Raw genomic sequence first — 10,610 nt, 5'->3', positions numbered from 1 at the left:
TGAAAAAATAATTCTGTAATGAATACATTGTAAACATTCATTTTTTTAAAAAGATAACTGCATATTGAGTTCTCTTGAACTGTCACTTGTATTAGTATCATCCTTGATCGGTATTTTCTAAACTACATTTAAAATAATATACATAACATATTATAAAGTATTATCACTTAGCATCCTGTAGCAACAATATGCCTCACAGCTTGCTATGAATGTCAAATCTTTCTCTTGCAAATCCGACAGTCACTAATTCAGACCTTTTTTTTTAATTGTTTTCCTCTCTGGATTTATACCCACAGCCACTTTATTTGTACATATGTTGAACTCCTCTTTAACATAAATGTCTAGTCAACCAATCACATGGAAGAAACTCAGTGCATTTGGTCATCTAGACAGGTCAAGATCTACATCAGAATTTAAGTGGCTTTTCATGGCATGGTTGTTAGTGCCAAATGGGCTGCTGCCCTATTGGGATTTTCCAATGTAGACTAAAGCCATAGAAAGATAACATTAACTAACCACTCATTACAACCAACCATTTCTGAACGTACAACATGTCAAAACTTGAAGCAGTCTCGATTTCATTGCACACTAGTGTCAGCATTTCCCTGTCTTACTACCAACTGAACATGATTTAAATTCCTAATCTTACCTGAGTATTGTTGCTGACCATGTCTATCCCTTTATAACCACACTGTACCCATCTTCTGATGGCTGCTTCCAGCAGGATAACACGCCATGTCTCAAAAGCTCAAATAATCTCAAACTGGTTTCTTTAACATAACAATGGCTTCACTGTACTCATTGGTCTCCACAGTAACCAGATCTCAATTCAACAGAGCACCTTTGGAATGTGGTCGAATGGAAGATTCACAGCATGGATACGCAGCCTATAAATCTGCAACAACTGTGTTATGCTCTCATCCAGCACCTTGCTGAATCTGTGCCACAAGGAATTACGACAGTTTGAAGACAAAAGGTGGGCTGATACTGGGAGTGTGTGCCTAATGAAGTGGCCAGTGTGTGTATATCTCATTATGGTGTACATTTAATTCAATTTTCATCTCACCTGAGATGAAAGAAAAACTGTGAATATATAAAAAATTATATGTGCAATTATAATTAAAAATATAATCCCATTATAAAGGACAGCATTTTACCTGATCAACAGAAGAACTGAAAACAGTCAATTATAATGTGTTAAAGTGGAGACATTGCAATAATCTTTACTTCATTTTTATCTTTAATTTTAATCTTTATCTTTAAAATCGTGAATACGTTTGAAACAAACACTTGGTTACATACCATACACTGTCCATGAAAGCTGCTTGCACATTAGCTCGCTCTATATTGAATTCAATATTCAATTCAATCAATGAAAGCCATTGAAGAATTCATACAAAGGGCACTAATTACAATCAGCCTACAACAATAACTATTATACTGCAGGTCAATACTGTCAGCGCTAACAATAGTTAATGAGTGACATGTACAGAAGTGGACAAAAGATGTTTTTAGTCAAAAGACAAATTAACAATGAACCACACCACACTTAGAACAAGATGGATTGAATGTGATAGATTTTTCCCCCAATCAGAAGACTCCTGTGAGGGCTTCAGGGCAGATCTTTTGGATTAACACATCTCAAGTTTAAGGAAGCTGTCTTATTCTTATTGTTATCACTTCCACACAAGCTCAACCTTAATTGTCACAGTGCTATAAAACTCTGAATTTTGACTGTACAAATTTAGATACCAATGCTAAGTCACGGGTCTCTTGCGGCATACAAGGCACAGAGCTACTTCCTTCATGCATTTTAAGTATGTGTTGTCAGAAAGCAAAAATCAGAATTTTAACATTTTTTGGGGTAGGTTTACTTTCTAAATAGAGAGATTGGTTGAAATCTGTCAACAGCAACAAGATTGAGAGGTCCCAGGGACAACCCACAGTCTGTGTCCAAATCCTATGTACCACCGCCAGAACTCAGAATCCCCTCCGATTAAGCCTAGCCAACTGACAGATTTCAGTCTTCTGTCACTTTCCCTCCCTTCATCCTTTTTTGCCATTTTTCATTCGCTTTCCATTCCTCTGATCTTTAACTGTCCCTTGCTTGTTTTTCAGCTTTAGTTTTTAAAAAAAATATATACCTGCTTCTCACATGGTGGCATAGTGGCATCCCCAAGCAGAAGATGTGGACATTACGACAAGAGTGAGGGGGGTGAGCTTGGTGGGTCGATCTGAACTTGCACACAGCAAGCCTCACTCGGTGCCAGGGCCTTGCTGGATGCCAAGTTTTCTGTGTGACTGTGTGTATATGGACTCTTGGCAATCATTGTTAGCCAAAAGCCAAAGTCTGCCTCTGTGCAGACTTCTGCATGAATCTCTTCAGGGGCTCGCAACCTTTTTTTGGCAGATGAGCCAAATGGTGGCAAGAAATTACAACAACTTATAAATGATTTAAAGACTGCACTTTAATACTATCTTGGACATATTCTGTTTCTTTTCCAGCTGCAGTTACTCTTGTTATGTAATAACTATAATGATTACTTCTCAAGCATCACATTTACATAATGACCTATGACACAAAAGAGACCACATTAAAAAGGAGGAGGAAATAAAATACAAAAATTAAAACTCACAAAATCAAAGAAGAAGAGTACAAAAAAATAAATATAAACACCACAAAAATGACAAATCACAACAGAGCCATATTCACTCCAGCTACCTATTTGTCCTGCCCATTTTCAGCACAATAGGCTGTTAAACACAGCACTTAAACATGTGTTATGAAAGGTCAAATTGAAAGAAGGGAGATATAAGGATTTGGTGTACCAATGAGTACATAAAGCACCACCATAAAGCATTACCAGTATTTTAGGTAATGTTTCTGTCTTCTTCACTGCCCTCTTACACTGTCTCCCTCGTCACTTCATCGCTCTACTCTCTGTCACACAAGCACCCTCAACCACAAGTACAAACACACTCCAGAGGAGCCAAGGTCAACACTCACTCACAGATGTGCATCTGTAGATGGCGGGTGATCTGAAAACCAGTGACACAGACTGGTAGATTTGAGGCGACCGGTATAAAAATCAACAAAGCTGCAGTGGTTAATCTTTGCTTTGATCATAACAGTGCAGCCACGCTGTTTGGATTTTCTTTTCTTTTCAGTACAGATGCTTATTATAGAAAAAATTGCAGTCTCTAAGATTAGAGCCGAGTGAATGGAGTAAATTGAATGAAATCTCTGTGGGCTTCATAAGTTTTCATACCTTCCCCACTGTGGATGAAAACACTTCCAGTATCAGAAAAACTTATAATACACTGTAGCATTTCCACATAAAACCAACCTGGCAAGGTTCGTTACCTTATATATTGCAGAGTCTTCCTGCACCCAGTCTTCAAACACATGATCTATCTGTGGCCTTTTAAGAGGAAATGTCAAATCAGCGCCTATGATGAGGTCTGGACGAGAACAACCAATGGGGCATCACTTTACGTGGAAAAATAACAAGCGCGCCTATCCTCTGCAACGCAGAGGATAGGCGCATCATCAGTCATTTAGTCTGGTATTGATTCTTAAAATTGTTAGGAGATGATAGCAGGAAGTATTATAAATCACTTCACTAGTGTCAAAAAACCTTACTAAGTAAGTTGTGGACATTACGGCATGGATGGGAAAAGTGTGGAAAAATATTTTTGGATTTTTTGATTATTTTGTAAGTACAGTAATTTTTTTTATTATTCATCATAATAAAATAACATGATGCTTAGAATCTCCAGATATCTTTCTCTGACTATATAATTGTAACATACAAAGAGCTGATGAGGTCTGGAGGCTTTTTTGTCAATTTTTTGTCATTTCAGCTCTTTGTATGTATATAATACAAGCAACGGCAGTATCTAAAAGAAACTGTTTTATAAAGCTCTATATAGCAATATGAACGCATTGACCTTCAGATCAATCTATTGTTATAAAGAAGAGGTCAGAGGTCAGATGTGACATGATGTTTTAAATCTTCCTATATGCTGTCAATGGACACCACACTTGTGAGAATCATAGTCTCTAGGTTTTGAGGCGTTTTTGTCAATTTCTGAACAATAAATCATGATGTTACCCTTGAAGACTTTGGTGGATATAAGCCAGATTTTAATGGATTGTCAACATGAACCCACTCTACACCTGGTTTTATCCAAATTCATTCAAAACCTTTTAAACTACTGTGGTTTTGACACATACACATGCACACAACCAAAAACAAACTCCTTGGTGGAAGTAATGATGCAATGATAGAGCTATATTTTATTCTCAGTATAACACATACACACAGTGATAAACACAGTATGTCCTACATGTTGCTGCCATTAAATTCAAAAAGAGCAAATGTTTTGTCCTAAAACAATCTGATTTTATTTATGTTTTATAAAATATATCTACTTCTAGGCGTAAGCATGTGTTGCAGCACCAGCAATCACCATGTAAAAATATAAACAAAATGATTGTACGTAGTTTAAGTATTTGTAGTGTACGAAGGACTATTATAATTGTAGAATGATTTTGACATCCACTGTGTAAAACAGAGGATAAATTAAAAAGTGTAAAAAAAAAAAGAAGAAGAAGAAGAAGAAGAAGAAGAACAAAGGTGAATAAAGTCCAAACTTTATTAAGCCTTTCATCAAAGTGAATATTAAAAAAAATCTTGGCCAGCATGTTGTCTGAGCTGCTTGGGGCATCCATGCCCACACACAGTGAGGCAATGTTTAGAGAAAATGATGAAGCAAGAATGAGAAGGCAACAAGCCAAGCACATGAGCATTGGTATGGTTTACAGTACACTATCCTTACAAGAAACCACTAAACTCTTTTTAAGGTTAGGGTCTGTTTCTATACTTTAGAACATATCCAAAACCTGGAATGTTTAGAGTTCAAAATAAGGTCTTTCAGGTATATTTCCTATTTCAAACTCCACTATTATCATAAAAAACAGCAAAACACATGTGTTCCGGGCAAAGAATATTACACTGGGTAGTTATCTTTATTTACAATTCTGCAGTTGTGTCTCTTTGCGTTGGTATTTGCCAGCACAGATGAACAGAACACCCAGTACCCAGTAGCACATAGCTTGATGTAGATGATGTTGAACATAGGTCAAATGCTGACCTACAGGGAACAGGGAAAGGAGCAACAATGGAACTTACCTTAAATGACCTTAAATGGGTAAAGCACTGAAAAAAACCCCATTAAAGAGTGAAAAATATAGCACAATACCTACAGACAGTGGCTGAAATCTACTTGAAATGGACACTCAGTTTCATTTCAGCTCTTTGTATGTTACAATTTCACTCTTCCCTGCAGCTGGTGAGGACCGACAGTAGCACAAGCAACATCAACCCACAGACACACACACAGTTGTTTGTGGCACTACCACCCCCCTAGTGACACTAAGCAGCAACAACATGTGGATGATAGTCTGCAAAGATCTCTGCAGGGTGTGAATAGAACCATATTGGAGCCCTCAGGGAGTCCCCAAGACTGTCAGGTCTGAAAGTGGATACAGAGAAACATAAAGCCATCCTAATGTAGGAACTGCTCAAATAACAAATGTGTCAGAGAAACAGCCAATTAATTCTGTTTGTGAAATGCTTTTAAGTGGCAACAAACAGCATCTGTGCATGTATACACCAAACCCTATAGCATCATCTTTTCATTTCATTCCTAAATGTTGACCTGAATAAGGCCCAACACTTCAGTGTGAAAGAGAAGAACAAAATAGGCAATAGCGCTTTTTCAACATACTTTCATTTATCATAAAACGCCTTGAAGGAAAATATAAATTACAGACGGAGAGAGAATAGAACTGCTGTTGGTCCAACAGCCAAGCTCAACCTCATTCAATCATACCAATGTCTGTGTTTAGTTTTTCATCTCTCCTTCCCCGTAATATTTCATACTCTCTCTCTCTCAATCTCCTTGCCTGAATACCTTCTCTCTTTTTTACCTCTTCTTTTTCTGTCTGTATCTGCCTTTTTCATTTTTCAGACTACACTACTGTGTGACTGCACTTTCAAATATATCCAAATTACAGGAAGAAAAAAAAAGTTTGGTGAGGTCCAACAGCCTGGAGATGTGGGGCTTTCTCCTGAATTATGCTATTTGTTTTCTCTCATTCCTGATGGCCTGGTGGGGCTTGCTTTCAACATTTTCATACATGTCCTGCAAAGGCAAGAACAGAGGGGGTGAATAAAAGAGCTTGTGATGGTTTGAGGGGAAGAGAGGGACGGCGAGAGTGTGAGAGAGAGAGTATTATTTGTTTCTATCCTTATCGAGAATAAGTGTGGTCACAAAACTCAAACTAAATCCTCTAAAAAGTAAGACAATTTGGCCAGGTTCTTACTTTAGACCAGGTTTAGAAGTTCGGTTAAGTTTACATAGATTCTCGCTAGTTGTATTGAAGATTTTAAATGCTATCCCTCTGCCAGTGATTACAAAAAATTATTATCCAAGGCAAGAGGATATTTTGCCAAAAGATTTTGGCAGAGTTTGTATCACCAAACATTTTATTTGCACCACTTTTGCACCAATTTTGTCATACAATCATTCTCACACGTTTTTTAATTAAGGACACATTTCAAAAAGGGTATTGTTTTAGATTTTTGAATAATAATATAATATTATCATTTGATTATCTAGGGCATTTTAAAGGTCAGGTATTTTAATACTGTGTAAATGTGGTTTGGTTAATAAGGAAACAGCCACTGTTGTTTTTTTTTTTCCTTTCAGTTTTGCAAAGATTTCACATTATTTACAAAGATTAGGGAGCACATTAAAGGCCCAATCTGTGAATAAAAAGAAAAAAGCAAGAAAAAGTGCTTTTGTCCGGATGCTCAACATGAAGCTGGAGTTGGCAGCTTCAATTGGAAACAGAGAGCATGGCACTGTTCAGTGGTAATCAGATCTGATTTGCCTACCAGCACCACCAGAACTCAACAGTTATCAGATTGTGTCTCATTCATTTAATTCATAAAAATGAAAAATGCACGAGATGTCCAACCAAGAAGTAATCCCACATATAATCCCGAAAAATGGCACAGTGACTTTTTGGGATTTCTGCTGGTAGCCTAACACTCTCACATAAATGACATGATTCCAGGAAAGAATTAAGATAATAAGCCACCCTTTGCAGTCTATGTGTGTCTTTGTGAGTGTGTTTGTGTGTTCCTATTTGTGTGTAAGTTTTACTACTTTACTATTTACGTATTTAGTCTATGTGGAAAATCTGATTATCCTGCCTTATATCCTCTCTTCTTTGTTTTGATTCATACATGCATTTCAAATATTGTTTTTCTGGTTTTCTAGCCTGCACTACTGAGAAGAACCTAGAAACACAATAAAAGTAACTGAAAACAGAACAATATCCTTGATTTTTAATGTGTTAACAGTAGTTGCATACAAACCTACCACAACCAAAAGTGAAACCCTTGTATAGTGGCATCATCATTCAATATCTTTCCTTCAGACTGGGTGGTAATTTACTGAATATCTGTTTATGTACTCACCAACCAAGTTATTACAAACACCTTTTCAAATTTTGGTCAATCCAAATATCTAATCGGCCAATCTTATGGCACCAACATGTTTGTGTGATCTTGAACATTGGTGTTGGTGCCAGATGGGCTGTGCTGCTGGTCTACTGGGGTTTTCCCACACAACCATCTCTAGCATTTACAGAGAATGATCCAAAAAAGATAAAATATCCAGTTTATTTATGTCAGAGGTTAGAGGACAATGGCCAGACTGCTTCAAGCTCATTGCGAGACAGCAGTAACAACTCATTACAACCAAGTTACGCTAAAGAGCATCTCTGAATGTAGGAGAGGGGCTACAGCAGCAGAGGACCACACCAGGTGCCCCTCCCATCTGCTAAGAACAGGAAACTGAGGCTACAATTCACAAGGATTTGCCAAAATGAGATAATTAGAAATTATATTTGCTGTCCTGATGAGTCTAGAATTCTGTTGTGACGTTCAGATTGAAGGATCAGAAATTGGCATATGCAACATGAAAGCATGGATCCATCCTACCTTGTATCAACAACGGAGGCTGGTCATGGTGTAATGGTATGAGGGATATTTGTTGTGCTTAATGCCAAATGCCAAAGCACTGTTTAAACACCACAGCACTATGTATTGTTGCTGGCTATGCCCACCCCTTTATGATCACAGTGTAACAATCTACTGATGAATTGCTTTATCCTGTCTTCCTTCTCTCACCCCAACCGGTCGCAGCAGATGGCCGCCCCTCCCTGAGCCTGGTTCTGCCGGAGGGTCTTCCTGTTAAAAGGGAGTTTTTCCTTCCCACTGTCGCCAAAGTGCTTGCTCATAGGGGGTCATATGATTGTTGGGTTGTCCTCTGTATCTATGAAGCACCTTGGGGCGACTTTTGTTGTGATTTGGCGCTATATAAATAAAATTGAATTGAATTGAATTGAATGTTTCTAGTAGAATTATGTGCCATGCCACAAAGCTTAACTCATTTCAAACTGGTTTCTTGAACATGATGTTGAGTTCACTGTCCTCCAGTGGCCTCCCTAGTCACAAGACCTCATCCTGCAATAGACAGAATGCATCATGCATCAAAAATCTACAGCATCTGTGTGATGCTGTCGTGGGCTAATATCTCTGAGCAACGTTTTCAGCACCTTGTTGAATTTATGGCATTAAGAATCAAGGGAATTGTGAGGGCGAAACTATGTCCAACCCAGCAGAAGCAAGGTATACCTAATAAAGTAGGTGATTGCACAATGACTACTGAATTTTTATATTATTTTATTTTTTTTAAAATAGCATTAAAATACATTTCTCTCACAATTATGATTAAGGGTATTTCCCCCTCTGTATCATTTTACACTACACAATGAAAACAAAACAAAGAGTCAATAGGGGTGTTGAGTGTCTCTATTTTGTTACTGTCACATTCTTTCACAAAAATTGATTTTGCAGTGCTGTCATTACTGTGATAAACATAAAAAAATATGAGAAAGCAAAACTCTATTTTCCACAATACCTAGTTAACTCCCACAGGTAACACACAAACTATGTTATTCTGAGACCTCGAGCAGACAATGTTTCCTTTCTCATACCTGCAATACCTGATTTTGAGCATGGCTGCCTTGTGGGTTGCCGGTCTATAAAGGTGAAGGCTGTGTAACTAACATTAACTTATGAAGCAAATCACATTTGCTAATTAATCCAAATTATGTAGCAATGTTTCTTTTAAACCCCACGTAGGCCACTCCATTTCAGTGAGTGCAATGGTGTAGAATTATACATTTTGAGTGGTGTACCACTTTTAGTTTTGTAACAGCATGATGTAATATTGACACTGAAAAGAAAATACAGTATATAAATTTTAATGCCACCCACTCCTGATCAAGAGTCACACCAGCAGACTAACATTTACTAATTTGCAATGAACGATTGCTGAGGCTGGCAGCAATATTAATAATTTTGCAGGTACAAAGTATTTGACAAAAGTATATTTTGGCCTAACAATAGCGCTAGAAATTTATTCTAAATCATTTTTTGGCAACATGGATGTTAAATATATGAGAAAATACACTTATAAGCAGGAATAAGGGAATCAACAAAGTCATAAAGATCCATCCCCTGGGAACCAAGGCCATCTGTGTCAGCTGTCATGGTGACGTCTCCAGTAGCTGCTGAGAAATTTCACTTACAAACAAAGATTTTTATCTCCAATGGGATTTTTTTTGCTAATATTATAAATAATTATTTAGTATGATCCACCATCTGCAGAATCTGTAGCTCAATATTGCAGCAAACTGTTTAAAATATGTTGATCTATAATCAGATGATGGACCAATCTACACAGCGACAACATCCGTAAAATATCTTATTTTTATGATACCAGTCTTTTTATTCAAGCTTTATTAAAATAAACCAATAATAAAACAAAAATTTGAACATCAACTGTCAGTGACAGATATAAAAATATTTTTTAAAACATTGTACATCTTATGACTGCGTGCATAAAATTTGTGTGATTTAGTGCAAAAAACAAAAAAATGCAGTACGCAGTATCTTTTTACACTGTGTCCAGAGTGTATGTAAATGTGTGTATTTATGTGCGCAAGGGCATATGCTAATGTGAAGTGTGTGTATTTTTGTGTATGCGCTAGTCCCCACTCCTCATGCAGCGCTGTCACCCTGACTCACAGCCAGACACATATTTCATGGCTTGATGGTTTCTCTGTGTGATGCCAGGGCCAGATAGCTTATCTGTGAAATCCTCCTCACTTGCCTGGAGTTTAGTTCAATAAAATGCGGGAAAGAACAGCCATTGACAAAGAAACCCCAGAGAGGAGAGAAGATCAGATACAGGAGCCAGATACACTATTCAGGTTGGGAGACTCAGGTCAGACTAGGGCATTAAAGAGGCAAGTAAGCGATAAAAGCAACATGTAATAAGTGTACAAAGCATTCATCTACATCACGCTTTCTGTAAAGTACTGTAGTTTTGCTTTGATTTTTTGTACAGAAAATAAAAAGGAACAATGATTTCTCTGTTCCAGTAATTTTTAGATTTATCTTCAA

The 10,610-nt window shown here is 37.3% G+C and overlaps 1 long non-coding RNA gene across 1 annotated transcript in view; it reads right to left on the bottom strand.

Annotated features, from left to right (window-relative positions):
• Positions 1-10,610, bottom strand: part of LOC146510250 (uncharacterized) — a 100,080-nt gene that overhangs the window by 19,916 nt on the left and 69,554 nt on the right. The window lies entirely within an intron of this gene.

This window comes from Neolamprologus multifasciatus, chromosome 10 (genome assembly GCF_963576455.1).
Source record: "Neolamprologus multifasciatus chromosome 10, fNeoMul1.2, whole genome shotgun sequence".
Classification (NCBI taxonomy): Eukaryota; Metazoa; Chordata; class Actinopteri; order Cichliformes; family Cichlidae; genus Neolamprologus; species Neolamprologus multifasciatus.
Note: the sequence above shows the minus strand (reverse complement) of the source record. Positions and strands in the feature narration are given on the sequence as shown.